Raw genomic sequence first — 20,987 nt, 5'->3', positions numbered from 1 at the left:
AAACCAATTTGCCAAACACGATCTTCCCACGTTCTTTGGGATGGGATCAGGGTGAGAAGAGAGGAGAGGAACATGAGAAAGGGTTATAGGATTTCTTAAAGATTTTGAGCCACAGTTTTAGGCACTTTCCAATCCCATAATCAGGCCTCCAGCTGTGGCTGCATCACTTCTTTTCCTTCTTTTCCCTGAATCAGATCATCTTCACCACAGCAGCCATTGCTTCTCCCCTCAGAGCTTCAGCTCCCCTTTATTCCCTTCTCTCTACAAACCAACCCCCCTTCTAGGAGCAACCGGGGGTATAAGGTTTGCCTCCAGGCCCCTGTAACAGGACATAGGAAATTTATTGGGAATGTTAGAAGGTTGACTACTGTGCCACTACCACAGTTTCAACAAGAGATCCTCACTACACCTTATGGATAAGTAGCTCCAGGATCCATCTGCATTAAGGAGACTGTCATGAACTTGAATCACACCTTTAAACCTTGCACACACTCCTGGCCTGTACCATCAGCAGACTCTAATACCTTTTCTTAATTATCAGCTAAGATTTGCTTGAATGTCTTTGTCTAACATTATATGGTATGCAGAATAACACAGTGTTCAAGCCCAGTCTTTTAATTTAGAGATGAAGAAATTGAAATCTCTCCATTTGTTAGTGTCAGGCTAGAATTTAAGTCTTAGGTTTCTCTCTGACTGCAGGTCCAGTACTTTTTTCCCAATTGTTGGATAAAATATATAAACACCTGTAAGAGCATATATGGATTTTCTCAGTTGATAATACTTATCAACTTATCCTTCTAAATTAAATCTAGGAAATGAGAAACCACGATCCAAGTTATATAAAATTTTATTTATTAGCTTATTAATTTATCAAAAATTGTTGAGAACCTATTGTATACCAGGTGTTGGTGTCCATACAAGTCACACAACCCTTTAAAGGAGCAATTTGCCCAAGATAGATGGGCTTAAATATGGAAGTGGTTATTTTAGGAACTGTTTATAAATTTAATTTAATTTAATACATTTATTTTTATGAGCACCTTATAATGTTCTGCCATCCTCTTGGAAGACAATGTTAGTTCAGCATCTTGGTGCTTTGATTCTACCTAGGACACTCCCCAGTTGATATTCTGATAGTAAGTTTTTGAAGAGTTGTCATTGGCTTCCAAAGTCTTTCTTCTAACGTGGTCATGTACTTTTATGCATCCAGATTTGAAATTCTTTGAAAACCAGTCCTTTGTGTCACCTTTTCTAGTCACCAGTTAGTTACCAAGAGCATCAAAATAAAGTTGGTGCCTGACCCCAATGTGCCGGCCACCACACAGAGAAGTAATGTTTTCAGTAAGTCATCATTCCTTCCTAGTGACGTAATAAAATAAAGAGTTAAAAATCAATGTGCATTCCTAGCAGAGAATTCTGGACAAATCAGAGGCTAATGGTGGACAAATCTGTGTGTAAAGACAAGAGCAGACAGGAGAATCAGAAACTAAATAAGGAGAAAGATGCAGAATAGAAACATGAGCCTTTCTTTTGCCTCTGGGTAGAACACTTATCTACCACTTGCCCTCAGAACTGTTCAATATCAAGTGGCTTCTATTTGTATAACAATTTTACTTTTTTCAAGGCACTTGCGAGCATATTATTGTGATCCGGTCTTCTAGAAATCATATACTGTTGGCCAAAAAATTGAGGCTTGCCAAAGCCTTGCAGGTCTTAATAATGGAGCCCAAAGCTTGCAGAACAAGGCAGGGAGAAGATTAGAAAGTTCGGAGGAAAGACCAGAGTTGCCCTAGTTTGCTATAATGCTCTTTGTGTGGAGATGTAGTACCCCAGTTTTGGTCTTATTGCAAGAGGCAGATCTGACGGAATAGATGCTGCTGATTCCGGAAAGTAATTCTTAAGATTTAATGAAAACCATTGGGTTACTAATAGTTACCTAAGGTGTTGAGGATAAATAATAAAATTTAGTCCTGATTATGACTCAGAAAATGTTCATATGCATGTCCTCCATTGGTCAACCAGTTGGGAGCTGCTTTCTAGAGAAGTAGTTCTAATGAGATATACCTTTCAGACTGGCCAAGACATAAAGTTTTATTTTTTTTTCTTTGATAAACATTCGGTCACTGCATCCTAAATAAATTCCTTACCCCCTTCTTGCACAGAGCACATCTTGCTCAGATTTCTGGCTATCAGATCCACAGACTTTGATTATTTGGCCAGAAAGTCTCTACGACCTTTCCTGACTGTGAACCCTCACGTCAAGCCATATTCTAAGTTTGATTACTTTCTATTACTCTTTTCCTAATCTACTATATCTCCCCTGGCCCTCACACCTCTGTCTCCTCTGTAGTGGTTAATACCCTGTAGTTATGGCAAATGGTGTCAACCATTTCCTGCCAGGGCTATGGGTTCTAAACTACCCCTCCTCCTTGGGAACTTTTGCTGAAGGCTCCTGGGGAAAAGAGGAAGGAAATTAAAATATATCACTGTTAAGTCAGGTACAGAATTAGGTACGTCTCACAGTTAATCCCATCAACAGTTCTTTGAGTTGCTTGTTAATATACTATGTCGAATATGAAGAAACTGAGGCTCAGAATGGCTAGTAACTTGTCCTCTGACATTCAGCTAATAGTCCCAAGCGAGCTGGCCTCAGAATAGTCAATCCATTGCAGTTTTTTAATATAAATATAATTTAATCAGAAAGCAACCATTTCTTATCCCCAAGTAACTAGTGCTTTAAGTTTTGGCAGAAGTATAATAGTGGGAAGGTTGGATTCTCCCACATCTTCAAGTTAAAATGAACACGTAATGACATTTATTGGAATAAAGTGGACCCAGAAGCCTCACCAACCACCTGTCCCTTTCATTTCAACGTCAACCTTCTTTTCCATAGTTCCACATTGAGTGACCTCTGACATCTCTAAACTTAAGTTTCTTCGAAACAACACCTGTGCTCTTTACTTCCATGCTATAGGCCTCTCTATCCACACCTATGGACTTTCTGTTCCATTGATTAAATTGTTAAAGTTTTAAAATGCATACCAATACCTAATATCTCCTACTTAAGTCTTCTCTATTCATATTTTTAAAGATATATTCAAAACTTTATTCTTCAGGCAGTCTTCAAATCCTTTTGTCACTTTTGCAAGAAAACATGAATCATCACTGATTAACCCTTTCTAATATCTTACACAAATTTTATATTTTTCTTTATATGGTTCTTTGATGCTGTAGTGTTGAATTTATTAATTGCATTACCTATCCAAATGCTCTATTCCCTTTTAGATTTTCAAGTACTTGGTTGATGAATCTTGAGAGCAATGTGTTAAGTTTCCCCATTAAGGTTTTAAAATACTCCAATTTGGAATTTTAATCTGTTCCTGTATTTTAAACTTCCTTGTGGGTTTTTCAGAAAACCAACTAGCTCGCTTTTTTTAGTTAACCTATGATTCATTTTCATGTTTTTTTAAATGACTTTTTGTCCCTATTTCATAGAGACTTATTATCCCCTCTCATGTTGAGAACGTAAACTGATATGATACAGAATAATTTTCCACTCATTTTATGAGGTACACTTTTTCATGAATTTTTAAAATAAGACTCCCTTTCTCTTAGGATAAATTTCCTCCTTGGTCTTTTAATAAAATTTTGACTCATATATTTGTTCAGTTAACAAACATGTGCTGAGATTAAATTATGTTTAGTCTCTGAAATATGTGCTCAAGTTTCAAAGTCTGTAGAGACTTTGACCCAGCAGTCATGAAGCAGAGAGTATCATAGTAAAGACAAATAATTAAATAAAACATTACAATATGATAAATACTGTGATTGAGGTATACCAAAAATTGGCTGTTAAATCTTGATTATTTTATCTTTCTATACATCCACTCTTTTTGTGTTCTAATGGGATAAGGACAATACTTATCTCCTGAAATTATTGTTAAAAGCAAAAAAGGGTGCCTGGTCCAGAGCAATTACTTAAACATTGTTAGCTACTATTTTGGTCATGGACACTTCACCACGAGCCCCATATCTAAAATTTTACCATCAGTCATTTTTCGGTCCCAATCCCCTCCATTATTTCTTCAAAGCACTTTTTAATATGTGAAATTCTTTTTTTTTTTTAATTTGATTACCAATTTATTGGTATTTCTTCCCATAAGAATGTAAATTCAAGCAGGCAAGGACTCTGTTTTTAATTCACTGCTTGCTTTTTGCCCAGGGTCTGAAAAAAAAAAAAAGCCCAATAAATTATGAATAAACAATTAAAATATTTCTTTCTCTAATAACTTTATTTCCAATTCATGCTACCTATGCAAAATGTGCAAACTACATAACTGTATAAAAATTAACTCTCAACTGATGTGGCTCAGTTGGTGTGGTCGCTGGTTCGATTCCTAGGCAGGGCACATACCCAGGCTGCAAGTTCGTTCCCTGGTTGGGGAGGGTGTGGGAGGCAACCAGTCAGTGTTTCTCTCTCACATTGATGTTTCTCACTCTTTCTCCCTCTCCCTTCCTCCCTCTCTAAAATCAATAAAAGCATATTTAATAAAAGAAAAAGATTTTTTTTAAATTAACTCTCATCTTTGAGCATTTGAGAAAAAAATAGTTTGAGCATTTTCATGAATTTTCTTCCTGGGTTTTCCTATCCATACACCAATTAAGGCATATTGTGCTGTATCCTGCTTTTTCTTACTTAACTTTGTAATCTATGTATTTTCCTTATTTTTCAAAACTTTGTTTTCATGGATTTGTATTACATGTTCATTTACCAAAACCTTAATTATTGCGTATTAAGTGTTACACAATTTTCTAGCCAACTACAAATATAAGAACAGTATAATTATAGTCATTAGTTTAATAAATACTAATTAAACCCTAGTATATTCTGGAACCTCATGAGAGAGCAGGAAAACCCTGTCCTTGCCCTCAACGAGTTTACATTCTAGTGGAGAAGACACATAGTTTATAACCAATGTCTTGTTTTTTTTTTCTGTCTTAACTATGATGTTTCACGAAGGAGATATATAAAGTTTTAAGAGTCCCTATCAAATCAGAGTGGGGAAAATATCAGAGACAATGTGAGGAGATCACATTTACATTGAGATGGGAATATTGGTTAGAAATCGGCCGGGTGAAGAGAGGGAGGGAGAGAGGGAGTGGAAGCAGGAGAATTCAAAACTGAAGAAAAAACGTGAGTGAAGAGCGTGATGTGGAAATGAGCCTGGGTAAGAAAAAACAAACAAAGAAACAAACAAAGAAGCTGAACATGGAGAGTAAAGGAGCGTGAGGATGTTACCTGTGTCCCTGTATCAGTTGGATGTAATCTGCGTACCTACTTAACGCCCACAACAGTATCAGGCGGCGGTCCTGAGAAGTGCGTAATAAAGTATGGACTATGGATTCACCAACCTGGGGCTGACATTCTGAACTAGTTTCTAGAAGTGACGACAAGCACTGACTCATCAAGCGGCCCTTTGACCAGCACGAATGTACCACCTGCTCCTCATGATAAGTAGAGCCACTTGTGGTCATGGAACCCACCCATTTTGTATTAATCTGTGGGCTTAGTCTTCGAGATCCCAAACTCTAAGCAACTGAATATACCTATCTCAATATCTAGATCTATCTATTTATATTTCTTTTTAGTGGATCTCAAAGAAAGGTCATAAGTAGCCTCCTCCAAATTTTTCCTAAAGCTCTGAGAAAGATGAAGGGTGAATTGTGTTTTCCAAAAAACTGCAGGGCCTCTGGTAAATAAAACGTGAATTTTACAAGGCAACATCCTAATGAACATGTATCACTTAGAAATTAAGATCAGTAGGAAGACACTGGGAGGAAAGATTCATTTAACATTTGTTTTTGATGCTTAACCACTGACAAAGTCCTCCAGAAAAACTGACCTAGAAACATTGATTAAATTCATGTTTCCATCTATTCCTTGTGGGAATTATAAACATCAAAGCCATATGAAAAAATAGCAAACTCCAATTATTCCATGAATCTCATACTTTATTAAATCATATAAATCTGGAAGTAAGTTACAACAGCAAGCAGAATACAGGATGGGGCAAAAATAGGTTGACAGTTGTGAGTACATAAAACAGAGTTTATTCTTGTATTATTATTTATTAATTATTGTATTATTTCCCATATGAACCACTGTAAACCTACTTTTGCCTAACCCTGTATTCCCTTAAGTATATAAGCCAACAAGAAGGATTTTCTAAAGGAACCATTAATACATCCTTTGAGCACTTGTATACGGAAAGCGTTGCATAGGCATTGATAGAAATACAAAGATGAATAAGTTACAGTCTGTGCTTTCAAGGAACATATGACATCTGGCATAAAATGGGTAATTGTAGAATGATGGTGGCAACTTTTGGTTTAATAGAATTCAAGTTGAGCATAAGGCAAAAGAAAAATAATCCACTTTGAGTGCTTATGTGTGCTGCCAGAACCAGGTTTACTCAATGTTATGTCATAGGATTTAAATACTAGGCAAATTGTTATACTCCAGAATAGGTAGGTTTTCATGTCACCATGATGACCCTTTCTACCTGACAGAAATCCCCCTAACAGAGTCCCTGAGAAGTGAAATAATAAGAACTGGGGGTGGAGTCAAGAAACCCAAGTTAAACTTATTTACATAAAGATGATGCATTTGGTTGAAAAGATAACATTGAAGGTGCCTTTCACTCCAAGGTTCCTGATGCCACTACTGTTAACATGGTTTAATTTTTCTAATTAGTTGTGCAGGCCTATCTGGACCATTATTTTTGCCTTTAAGGCAGGAAATAGAAATTTAAAAAGAGCTAGGATGAATGCCTGCAAAAGGGTGCACCTAGGCCCTGAAAACACTTGTGTGTTTTTTACATTTTGACTGAGTCACATAAAATGAAGCTTTCAACTGACTTTCTCACTCCAGCTTTATATCTGTACTTATAAAAACATTATGTAATATTTATTCTATGAGATGCCTTTGTCCCTCTTATAGAACTGGTGAAATTGAAATATAAAAATCTACATGCATTTCTAGTGCTAAATGTGCATATGTATATTTCTAATGAGACATATCTATACACTCTATCATTGGGATACACATTTTTTACCATGTTATGAAATTTGTTATAAATTTCCAGACTATATATTTTTTATCAAAACAGTTTATATCATGACAGATGGTCTATCCACTATGATACATTTAATAATCTGAGGCTTGCTTGTACAGTAGATTATTTAATTTTACATTCATTAGAGGTAACACTTCATCACTGTGGTCTCCCCACAGACTTAGAACAGATTGCGACTGAAGCGAAGTAGCACCTTATCCCCCAGAAGTCCATGATGAAATAGCCAAGGCTCCAGAGATGTGCTTAGGGCAGGAGAATTCCACTTACTGGCGCTCAAAGAAGTTATCGTCACAGACTCGACATTTATTCCTAGGTACTGAACTCAAACAGCAGGGAGGCAGCTTGCCTTTCGGCAAATTGTATGAAGGCCTTTTGCCAGAAGGTCTGTAGATAGCAATGGCGGCAGCAAGCAAGGACTTAATTTGAATTATTATTGTAGTAAAATAAAATTTACCAAATGAACATTTAATGATATTGGGATAAGAGAAAAAAGCAAAGCTTTCATCAGTAAAATCTGGGACAGCTGCAGCCCCTCTCAAGATCTCTGGTGAATTGTCAGGCTTTTGTAACATGTGACCTTGTGCTATTTATAAAAAGAAAGAAAGAAAAGAAAAAAAAAAAAAAAAAGAGTATTTCTCTAAGAACCAAGGTCTAAGGCATAAAACACAATTGATATTTCATCGAGTTTGGAGAGTATAATGAACCTCTGAAGTTGGCAAATGATACCAATTCTGACCTTTAAGCCCTGGAATGGGATCTGGCAGTGGATGAGATAGAAGTTTTCCCCAAAAATTAACCTCAGCCTTCCCTTTAATATAAACACTATGCATTAATTCTAGGAATTTGTCTTTGGTTTGCCATCTTCTTTACTGTGTGCTAGATGTCTTTGCGGCGGGTCATGATGACATGTTGAAAGAAAAAAATCCTAAGGGCTACTTAATCAGCACCTGCCATTTTCCTGCCTGGCGAGGAAACCGAGCCATGGGGGGGCAGGGGCTTCGTGGGGCAGGGACATGATCTCTAGGTACCTGATTCTAAGGCTCAGGTTTAATCACTACACTGCACTGAATCAAAACTTGGAAACAATCTGTCACCATAAGACTTTTCAGTCTTCCTTTTAAAAAGAATTAAATGTCTGAAACTTTAATTTGATGGCTGGCCTCCAAATTAACATAAAAAGCTTCAGGTCAAACGCAGTACTTCTCTAGGCACAGCGGAAAACGTAGAAACATACAAAGGCTTCAAGGTGTTTGTGGACTAATGGGATAAGACATTATTGATTGCAAGAGTTGCATAAAAGACAGTAAGTGGGGGAAAAACACTTGTTATAGCCAACACTTACGCAGGCGCTGTCTAGGAGGCAGGCAACCTCCTGAACGCTCCATGTGTACTAACTCTTGTGAACGCTTGGAGGCAGGTGATGCTATGATCTCTCTTTACCTGATGAGGTGATCTTAACTTTATAGCAATGTGAGAAAGTATCTAAAGGTGAAATCTGGACTCATGCCAGCAGGGCCCCAGAGTCTGGGATCTCCACACTCTACTGCTTTAAAATAATGATCTGACTTGACCCTCTATCTAAAGGGATTGGTTCTAGCTCTTTAAAAGTACAGTATCATATGGGGTTGCTCTGAACCTGATTGAGGGGAAGGCAAATAGTTCAGCTAGGGGCCCACTCTCTTATTTCCTTAAAACATCAAAGCAGGATGTGACCAAAAATCAGAGCAGCTATGAGAAAATTATTTAGAAGGATGTTTCCCACTCCCTGACCAGGACATGCCCTGAGGGATTCGATATATACACTTTTGCATCAGAAACCTGACATGACAGATTTTTTCACCAAGTCTATCACTTGTCTTAGCTCTTTGTTTTGGAAATAGATACTGCTGGATTACTTTCATTTCAATACTGTTGATATGGTAATACATTTACAATGTTCAAAGTCAAAAGTAATTTAAAAATACAGAAATATCTACAGTGAAACATCTTGCTTCTACTTCTGATTCCCATTTATCAGTTTCAACCTGTATTGCCCAAAAAACCTGCATCCCCGGGGAAAGCAGGGTCTACTATGAATCCTATTTTTAGACAAAAGTTATTATACTATACACATCTTTCTGGACCTTCCTTTTTTTATTAATAATTTACTTACGGACCTTTCTATATCAGCATATGGTCTCTCTCATTTTTTTAAACTGAGGTAACATTGGTTTACAACATTATATAAGTTTCAGGTGTGCAGCAACATAATTTGACATCTGTATATACTACATTGTGTTCACAATTCTTCACTGTACAGTTGACACCCTTTACTCATTTCTCCCTCCTCCCCAATCCCCCTGCATTTTTTTTAGTGTCATTGCCCTGTGTCCTGTTGTTTGGATGATTGTAATTTATCTAATCCCTACCAAATCACTGGACATTTGGATTGTTTACACTGGAAGACCTTGAATTTTTCATTGAGCACATCTGCATATATATCTGCAGGATTAATTTCCATATTGAAAATAGGTCAAAAGTTAAAACATATTTATAATTTTGATAGGTATTGTCAAATTGCCCTTCAGGGGCAATCGTACCATTTCAGGGCTTCCCAAGCTTCTCCACATCATAACACTCAAAGGAAATAAAGCTATTCATACTTGGGACAAAGTGGAAAGGACTTGGAGCCCTATGGAAAAAGATGACTGTGGCCAAAGGGAACAAACCTACAAGTTCGAACTGAGCAGGACCCACCCAGCTGCCGGAGAGCTGAGGGGATCGGTGTCTGTGTCCCACCAGGACGGCTGGAGAGCCCTGTGGCAACAGGGGTCTGGACCAGCAATGTGCGAGATAACTACTTCCCCTCAGCTTCACCAATGAATAATCATGAACTTTGGAATTTTAGGTAACCCCATAGATTTAAAAAATTCTATATCTATGCAGTTTTACTTTATTATAAGTGAGGCTGATCATTTTTCATGTGTAGGAGCTTTTTAAAGCTTTTTGCCTGTAAGCTGTCCTATCAATCAATCTATTATTTTTTCTGTTCAACTATTTGTCTTTTATTATTGACTTGAAGAAACTATTTATATATTAAGAAAAAACAACCTCTGTGCCTATGATATAAATGGCAAGCCCCCTGCCACACACAATTTGTGTCCGTTTCTTGACTTTATAGCTTTTTGGTTTGGTTTTTGCGTTTGCTTACAGAAGTTTCTTTTCTATTTTCTTGTGTTGTTTTTTACAATTTGGGCTTTGAGTTGTTGGTTATAAAGGACTTCCCCACGAGTGAGTTCTCACATTATTTTTAAGACCTTATTTCTTAATGTTAATTTTTTTCATTTGGAATTGTTGCCGATATTAAGTGTGAAATATGGGTCCAACTTCTTCCCTTCAGATGGGTTATACTAACACCTTACATAATGACATATACTGTTATAAACCAATGTTACCTCAATAAAAAGTCCATCTTGCCTTCACATTTGAGAAGTATTTTAATTTTTCTTCATATGGGTTTGTACGCCTTTATTAAGTTTATTTCTAGAGATGTCGTTTTGCTTGTTTTTGTTATTTTCAGTGTTTTTCCCATTATGTGTTCTAACTGCTTGCTTTTTGAACATAACAAATTTATCACTTTTTATTTGTAATATTTATATCCTATGGCTTCCCTGGATTCTTTAACTCTCTGTGCTGTTTTAGGTGATTCTATCGTATTTTCAAATGCACCATCATATCATCTCCACACTGTTACAGTATGAAATGTTTATGCTTAAATTTTTTCTTTATCTTGTCAGATTGTATTAATTAGTAATGCCAGTGCTTTGTGGAATAAAGAGGTGATAGTGTTTTTGTCTTGATCTTGATTTTAGTAGGAAGGCCTTTTGTATATCTCTATTGAACTTGATGCTGACTTCTGGGTTGAGATTGATAAGTATTTACTCTGTTTAAAGGCCTATCCATTCTTATTTAACTGAATGTGTTTTTGAAGAATGGCTACTGCATTTTCTCAAATGACTTTTCAGCATATATAAAAATGACCATTTTTTCCTGATATTATAAGGTTTATATTAATGCATTTTCTAATAATAAACCACCCTGCACTTCTAGAATAAACTCCTCTGTCAGAATAAAGAAGAAGAATTCTTCTTTTTATATGCCCTTGGATTGCATTTGCTACCATTTTTCTTTGAGTGGTTCCATCATTATTTATTACTGAGATTAATCTATAGTTTTATTTCTACATGCAACATCTTTATCAGGTTTCATTATCCTTTTTATAGTTCCTTGGAAAAAAGATTTGAAGGTTTTCTTTTGTCTACTAGCCTTTAGAACGGTTTACATAGCCTCGATGTTTTGGCTTTTAAATTCCCCTAAAGTTTCTAAACCTGCTGCTTGGCTGGGTATACTTTTTTTATAATTATATTTATTGCTTCTGTTGAAATAGTTCTGTCTACATTTTCTATATTTCTTGGTGTCATTTTATGTAAATTATATTATCCTTAAAAAAACGATTTTATTCAATTTCTTCAAACTAATCTCTTCTTATGAATGTCTAATTTTCTTTGTTTCTATATAAGCCCCCTTTCCTGTTTACTTGTGTTTCATTGTTTTTAATTACGGTTTCTTTAAACAATCAGATTTTTTCTTTATTCCTTAAATTTATCATTTGTTTAATTCATTAGAATTATAAAATACAGGCCATAGGGTCTCTGCTGCAATTAATCAACTCTGTCATTATAACACAAAAGTAGCCATAGACAAAATGTAGATGAATGAATATGTCTATTCCAATAAAACTCTTTTATGGATACTGAATTTTGAATTTCGTAAATGTTCATGTTTCTTTTCATTTTTTTCAAACATTAAATAAAATGTAAATACCATTTTTATTTTGTACAAACACACACATTAACTCAGATTTGGCCCCGTAGGCCATGGTTCGCTGGCCCCTGCTTCCCCTGAAGTACCTTCAGGTACACGCTTCTTTACACGGTCTCTGTTAGCTGCCTGTGTGAGTAAAGTAACAGTTTTCATTTACCTCTTCCTGTTCCCTTCCTTTCTCCACCTTATTTACGTTGTCAATATTTTCTTTCTCATTGTTTTACTTTATACTATTAAATAAGCCTATATTTCCAGAGTGAGTTATGAACATGTATTGATAAGTTTTGACCCTGAACTATCATAGATGAATCAACTCAGAAATGTACCCACCCTCTTCCACCTCTTCACTTTTTTCAATATATAGTATCTACATTGTCAGAGGATAGTTATAGTTGTTTTTGCCACATCCTATGTTTTACCCTCGATTTTATGGGTAAATAAATGCAATGGTCACCACCAGATCTGTTGTCATATACGTCCCATTTGCCTCTTTGTTGGCTGAAGATTCTCTTCTGGCAGTTCTCGTAAAAGGAGTTTAGATTTTATATGCTTAAAACTTGTAGATATGTTAATCTGGATATGCAATACTGGTTTCTTTTTTTCTTTAATTTAATACCTATTATATGTTGCTCTACTGACTCCTGACTTTGTATGTTACTGTAAAGAAATATGTAGAAGCCTGATTGTTTTATCTTATTTCAGGTACCTTAATCTTTTTGCTTGACCGCTCCCATAACTCTTTTGTTTAAATCTTGGAATGTCAATAACATTATCAGTACAGTGATGGTTTCCTCCTTCTGTTTCAGGGGTCCTCAGCAATGTAAAAAGTCAAGACATATTAATTTTGGAGATGTTTTCTTGAATTTTTTCTTTAAAGATTTTTTTCCCATTTGTTATTTTACTTTTTTACTTCAGGGATTTCAATTACATCTATGTTGGATTTTTGTTTTTGCTTGTTTTCTGTATCTATAACTTTATCTCTAACCTTTTGAAATTGTTTTATTTTATTATTTCTAATTCATTTTATTGGTCTCACTTATATCATCTATTTCCTTTACTATATTTTCCACAGTATATCCTGGCTATAGTTCCTTACATTTTAATTTTAATTTACATGCTAATTTTGGTTTTCCTTCTATTTTTTCCTAAGTTTTACCAGTTCAACCTTCTCTTCTTCTAATTCCCACCCTTTTCTGAGTTCCACTATTGTGGAACTCAGAGAGTGCTTGAAATTTGTAAAAGATACTGCTTAATTTTTATACTTACTGAAAAATTTTTAGGTTAAATATTGTCTCTATTGCACCATTTTTCTTGTGAGTGTTCTTTTTGGGATGCGTTTTGATGCTGTTCGTCACATTTGTTTTCATGTAGGAATATTGTACAGTTGCTGGGCTGGTTCTTTTTATATTACTCATCATTGAATAGTTGGATTTTCTTGGATCAGTATTTTTAGAGAGTTGATGGTCAAGAGGGGAAGCTATAGCCAGAATAACCTTTAAGATTTCATTATGCAAAGAATCTTTATTTGTTGCCACAGAGATAGATAGCTCTATACAAATATGGCTCACCTGTGTGAATGTTTTGTAGCTCTAAGCCCCTTGATTTCTGAGTCAAACATAGTGAAGAGTTGGGTTCAACAGCTTGTTGACTTCAGTTCTAGCAGATTTTTATTTATTTTTTTGCAAATAAGATTATAGATTTAAATTTACTTGCATCTCACCTCCAAGAACTATAACTTTACTATTACCCTCTGAATTCTGCTGCTGATGGGCTCCTTCTCACTTGATGTTTCATATTTTTGCTGCCTATCGAGAATATTCTGCCAATTTTTTGCAATTCCAAAGTCTCTTGTTTTAAAAATATTTTATCTGTCTTCCAGGTTTGATAAAATTAGAGTTCCTAAACATTTTTGTTTTTCTTCTTCTGATGCTATTATATGATATTCAAGAGGGAAAGAGGAACTGTGATGACTTTCTCAGCCACATTTATGTTATGCTGTGCTTTGAAAGACTTGAGCAAGCCCCGCCAGACATGGCTCAGCCGTTGAGCGTTGACCTAGAATCCAGGTGATTGGGGTTCGATTCCCGGCCAGGGCACATGCCCAGGTTGTGGGCTCGATCAATGACTCTCTCACCATTGATGTTTCTGTCTCTCTCTCTCCCTCTCCTTTCCTCTCTCTGAAATCAATAAAGATATTTAAAAAAAAAAAAAATACCTAAGTTGGAAGAGTTGAGCAAGAAATGAGCACCTATGACCAGCTTTCAACAGATGGAGTATAAACTCCTAAGAAGCAAATCCAAGACTATGATAAACCATGGAAATTTGAAATCTCCAAGAATAATCCTGATGTAAAAATATGTCTAAAGAATCAACATAATGGAGAATCTAAGAACTATAGAAATACAGATAAAGAGAAATTAAGTGTTGATAGGAACAATGACTAAAAGGATTATATGGGGACAGAGATGAGAAGGATTCATTGGAGGCTGGAGCAAAGTCAACTTGTGTTCTTTCCTAAAATTTTTAGCCTAAGAACTTTGGAAAATTCTCACTTACTCTTCTGTGTTACTGATTGCTTCCTATCTACCTCAAGATATCTCAAACTGTGAAGAAATGGAAAGAGAGAGAACGAGTTGAGGGGAAGGAAGAAGGTTTTGGAATAAAAAAAAATATTTTTTCTCTGTAGTCTCCAGAGTTTATTCCAGTTCCCCAGAACCAAGCCAGGCTCCCAGTGGCTTTCTGGACCAAGGGTTCTTGGCAGAGACAAGATTCCAAAAGACAGAGGTGCCTTTGAGACATGTCCTGGAACCTGAAACCAAGCCAAAAGAGCTTGGAGAGCGAGTGGAGCAGCTTCAGAACATTTTGTGTGACGTACTCCCTGCTGTCCTCTTTGTTGTATAATTTTTAAAATTTATTTTTTCCTTCCGAATATTTTAGTCTGCTTTTATTAGTCATTTTAAGGAGGACCATATAAAGACTTGGCGAAGGCGGGCCCTCACTGCTCTCTATGGTCTCAGTGCAGCACTCTGCCTCTGCTCTCTCCACTGTTTACTTATAAGCTTGGTTTTGGCAGCCAGTAAGTTTATTTTACATTTTACTGAAGTGTGAGGGGAAATACTGATAGGAAAACTAAACAAAATCCCTCACAAAATGATATCACCAAATGAGCAAGTACCTGAAAGAGTCAAACATCCGGATGCCCAGAACTCAAAGGCTGATTTTCTCCCTTATAAGGCACCCTCAGAATCTCTTCCTGCTCTGGCCTGTGATAAGATCATCTGAAAGTTAATCTCTACCCCAGAGAGGGCTGTATTCACTTTCAACCTACACTGCAAGTCTGAGTCCCTGCCCCCTAGGTTTCTTGTCTGTATTGCCATAAGCTTTTCAGAACAGGGTTCTCAAATTTTCTGTTGCTTTAAAGAATGAGAATGCTAGATCTTCTATCTAGTTAATTTTTCTTACTCAGCGATTGGTAATTATTGAAAAATAACATAAAATAATTTCTTTCTTATATATAATCATGTATGTTACCATAAAATATATATTTCAAAAGAAAAATTACATTGGCCATGTAAAAAACTAAAGATATGTAAAAGGATGTTGGAAAACAAAAGTTTACATGATTCTTCACAGCAATCCAATGAGAATAGATATTAAGCAGATGTGTGTGTGGGTGTGCCACATATGTATATATATTTGTGTGTGTGTGTATATACATGCACACATATATATGCATTTGTTGTATATGTATATATATAAATACACACAAACATATGTATATATCAATATGTGTGTGTATATATATATGTGTAGACATATACATATCTCCAAACAAACTTATGTCTTCCATTAAATATGTCAATAGTTGAATGATAAATATTCCTATAATCATTTTGGAGTATTATGGCAATTTAACATAGTGGAAGAATATAACTTATAGGAGCAAATGTGACAGCCTAAAAAGTTTATTCCGAAAGCATGTTAGAAATGGATAGATATTATTTCCTAAATGGGAAAAGAAGAGCAAAAACTTGGAGATATTTGAGGAAACAAAAATATATATACGTAGGGAAATCTAATAACCCTTGACAAGGCATTTGTTCAAAGTAGATGCCTGCTCTATTTCCAACTTTCTATATCCCTCAATAAAGCTTGAAGTCTTCATGCAAATTTTAGTGTCTCTTTCCCACAATAAAAATATCGTGGGTCATTGATAACATATGTTATGCAGCCTGGGTCTTCCACATTCCAGGGTGGCCCAGATGTTGACTGAGATGTAGATAACATTGCTGAAATTTGTTTCCCTGAGAAATTCAGTAGTTTTAGAATAGTGAGATATTGGTGAGGTAACAAACATACCTAAAATATTGGTGGCTTATTACAACAAAAGTCATTTTCTTTCTTACACTACATGTTAATAATTAAATTGACCTTGGCCTTCATTTCACATCTCTTCACTCTAGGTACCAGGCTGGAAGCCTGGCCACTACCTGGAATATAACTGGTGGCAAGGAGAGGAGAGCCTGCAGAATTTCAAACTGCCCCTTAGCACTTTTACTCAACTTCCATTGTCCAAAGAAAATTAAATAGCATGCCCAACCTTGTGTGAGGTGGGAGGGTAGGGAAATACAATCCCACTGTGTGACTGGAACAAAGAAAGCTATGTTATCATTGAACAGCCCTAATGACTACCAGAAATAAAAACATTTGATAACATTGTATTGTATTTCTGTTCTATGTTACTGATAGAAATAGGGAAATGGAAAGGAGTTCTCATTTCATTTTTACTATTTAATTTGACCTCTCAGTGAAAAAAGGAAAGACCTCATAGGATATGTTTTATATAAAAGGTGGTCACATCAGTGCTTTCCTGGAAGAAGATAGGAAAAACATTCTGAAAGCGTTTGGAGTAATGAAAGGACTTTGTCGAGACCCTTCCCCTCCATCTTCCCTACGGAGAGGGACAACAAGCACTGTTGTCTATTATAAACAGGGAGGGAATGGAAAAATAACCTCCACCCCTGGAGGAGGACTATGTAATGGGAGGGTAAGAAACACCTATAAAGTCACAAACACAAGACCTAGGCACTTGACAATGGCCTAAGACTGAAGCTTAAGCAGAACAATAGAGAACACCCCAAGCCATCATGTCAGGCTAACCATCTCCTAGTAAGAATTAACATTCAAGAGATAAACCCTCTCTGAGGCACTGCACAAGGGAAAGACCAAAAGCCGAGGGTTGAGAAGACCCTGGGGAAAAGAAAAGAAAACCTTCTGACAAAACAGTCCTCACTCACTAGAAAAATATGTAGTGTGCTGAGAGTAACCATAGCAACAATAAATCTCAAACCCAGCTCAATTCCTAATTAGATTAACTCTGATCCTCACAGAAAAGTTTCAGCAGAAAAAAAGGTATACCTACTTCTTGGCATAGACACTGTATACCTCAGTCTTTATTATAGTACACAAGATGTCATGTCTGTACAAAAATTACAAAGCATTAGGAAAAAAAAAAAAAAAGAGAATTCCCAAGAAGTAAAGCAATCTTTAAAAGCAAACTCAGATATGACACAGATGTTAAAACTATCTGGCAAGGAATTTCAAATAATTATGATTAATATGTAAAGGCTTTAATTGAAAAGACAGATAACATGTAATATCAACTGGGCGATTTCAGCAGAGAGAAGCAAACTATAAGAAAGTAGCATATGGAAGTATTAGAAATGAAAAACACAGTCATGGAGATAAAGCACGTTTGACAGGTTTATTAGTAGACTTGACACGGCCAAGGTGTATTAGTTTGCTAGGGCTGCCAAAAGTATCACATACTGAGTGGCTCAAACAACAGAACTTTTTTTCTCAAAATTTGGCAGTCTAGAGGACCGAGACCAAGGGATCAGCAGGGTTGGTTTCTTCTGAGGCTCTCTCCTTAGCTTGTAGATGGTCATTTTCTCCCTGTATCTTCAGATGGCCATCCCTCTGTGTGTGTCTATGTCCTAATCTCCTTTTCTTATAAGGACACCAGTCATGTTGAATTAGGATACAGCCTAATGACTTCATTTTAACTTTATTACTTCTTTAAAGAGATCACCAAAAGAGACCCTATCTCGGGTGGGGCATAACTCTGCCTATATCACAAGAAAAGATTTAGTAAACTTAAAGATAGGTTTATGGATGATACTAATTGAAACTGAAAGAGAAAAATTAGGGGAGGGGACCCAACCGAAGAGATTATCCAAGAGCTGTGAGGCAATATCAAATGGTATAACATATATGTAATTAGAACTGCAGAAGGAAGAGAGGCAGTGGAACAAATTTAAAGATATAAAGCAAAGAATCTCTTAAAATTAGTGACAGACATGAACTTTAGGTAAAAGAAGCTCAAGGAAGAGCAAGCAGGAAAAACTCCAAACATGCACAAATACACATTCAGAGGCACACCACTTCACCCCTAAGTATATCACATTCAAACTGATAAAAACAGAAGGTAAAGAAAGTCTTGAAGAAACTCAGAGAAAACGACACGTTACTTACACAGCAATGAAAATAATAATTAAAGCAGACTTTTCATCAGAAGCCATGCAAACTAGAAAACAATGGTGTGACATCTTTAAACTTCTGAAAGGAAAAAAAATATCCTGTTAACCAAGAATTTTATACTCTTCACAAGTGTATTTAAAAACTTTTTTTTTAGCTCAGCCAACATGGCTCAGTGGTTGAGCATCGACCTAGGATCCAGGAGATCCTGGTTCGATTCCCGGTCAGGGCACATGCCCGGGTTGTGGGCTCGATCCCCAGTGGGGGGCGTGCAGGAAGCAGCCCATCAATGACTCTCATCATTGATGTTTCTCTCTCTCTCTCCCTCTCCTTTCCTCTCTCTGAAATTAATAAAGACATATTTTAAAATAATTTTTTTAAATGTGCAATTTTTTTAAATTAAAATAAACTGTGGAAATTGGACAGAAGACCTCGTCAATAAGAAGATTGGATGAAGTTGTTTGGGCAGAAGGAACATGACAACAGAAAGAAACTTGGATGTACACAAAACAGAAGCGTGCTGAAACTAAAAGTAACATGAAATTGTTTTTTAATTACTCTAAAAAACCCCACAACTGAATATCTAAAGCAAAAATAGAAATATATACTGTTTTTAGAGCATATAAAGAAGCACAACATACCACAAAAAAAGCACAATGGGAGAAAAGGGTAATTGAGAATATACTGTTACAAATGTATTACACTACACATAAAGAGAGCTATTTTCATTTAAATGTTTACACTGATTAAAGATGTGTGTTGTAAAACATGTATATTGTAAAGCCTAGGGCCACCACTAAACATTTTTTATCAGTAGCCGAGATAGAGTAAAAGTATAGAAAATTTACAAGGTCAAAAAAAAAGGAAAATAAAAAAATTAATTAAAAATAGCTAAAAAGTTAGTACGTCTTAAGCCAGCAATATTAATAATCACCAACACCTAAAATAAGAATGGTGCCAAGATACTTTTGAAGAAACAGAAATTGTCAGATCTAAATGCAAGAACAAAAAGTATGAAACTTTTAGAATAAAACAGAGAAGTATTATTTGTAGCCTTGGGTTAGACACAGTTTTCTTAGGTACAGCATTTCACACTCTCACACCAAAACATGCTAAAACCAGAACAGAGGGACTTTCATGCATCAACTTTGCCCATTTCTTCTAAGCTCCACAACAGAAACCTGCTCACTTTCATTGAATCACATGCTCTTTTGAAAAGCCTCCTTGCCAAACTGAACAGAGGATTACCAGGACTGGCTCAGACCTGCCAGCACTTTCTGGGACTGGAGAGGAACCCGGCATCCAGGGGACATGTCCACTTGATGCCTGAATCACGCTGAGGCTCCATTAGCAGAAGGAGGTAATTCTTGGGTGGGAATTCAGCAGCCGCCAGAGGAGGCCTGGTTCTGTTATGCTTTACTGTACTGTGTTCTTTGCAAGGAATCTAGTGTTCCTCTGAGGAATGATGCAGCTGTTGGTTTAAATACTCATTATAATATTTAAGAAATACCATTTTATTTTTCACATACTGAGAATTTTCATTGGGAATAGCATCAAATGACTTGTTTTCTTTTGTGTTTTTCAGGTGGGGAGATGTTTGCCATTGATCTAGGATACATCTTTTAGCTTATTGACATGTTTTATTTTATTTTATTAAATATTAAAGCCTCCTTATAATCTCAGAGTACACCTTACTTAGGCATAGAAAGAAGTCCTTGTATTTGAAACCTTTTTTTCCAAATTTTGAAAGACACATTTGCAAAACAGACTTTTGTGTAATGGTTATTACAATAATCAGAAAATAATTTTAAAGCTTTCCATTTGTTTTATGTTCCATTTATTTTTTTGAACTATCTGTTCCTTAAATTTTTAAAATATCTTTTCTATAATATCATCGAGTCCTGGAACTTTTAACAGATCTTAGCTTATGGTTTATTTTGTTTTTCCATAGTTTAGGAAAAGGGATGACTTTTTAAAATTTATTTATTTTTCTAGAAAGCCATGGATTTCATAAAGATATATAATAAAGTAGCTTAAAGGTATAACAAGTATTATCTTGTGTTTTTCTCTGTGTAGTTATATCATCTTTTCATTCCTAATTTTGACTATTTACACTTTCTCTAGACTTCTCAAAGCTTTTCATTTTATTAGAATTTTCAAAAACAAGTGCTTGGATGTATTTGCTAAATCAATTGTCAACCTTCAATTTAAATATTTTTCTTATTAGTTTCCTTATGGTTGCTTTGTTGTGCACATTCAGTTTCTATCAATGACAATTTCGTTTACATATTTCATTCTTTATACTGCAGTGTTGATATTCAAGTTTCTGAATTGGTATGTGACTAGATCTTTGGCCCATATAACATTTTTAAAGCACATTATGATTAATTTTCCTAATTATTCTAAAATTAAAAATATTACTTTTTATTTTATTGATTACAAAACTTCAAA

Source organism: Miniopterus schreibersii, assembly GCF_964146895.1.
Source record: "Miniopterus schreibersii genome assembly, chromosome: 8".
Taxonomy (NCBI): Eukaryota; Metazoa; Chordata; class Mammalia; order Chiroptera; family Miniopteridae; genus Miniopterus; species Miniopterus schreibersii.
The sequence above is the reverse complement of the archived record's forward strand: the minus strand, read 5'-3'. Positions refer to the sequence as shown.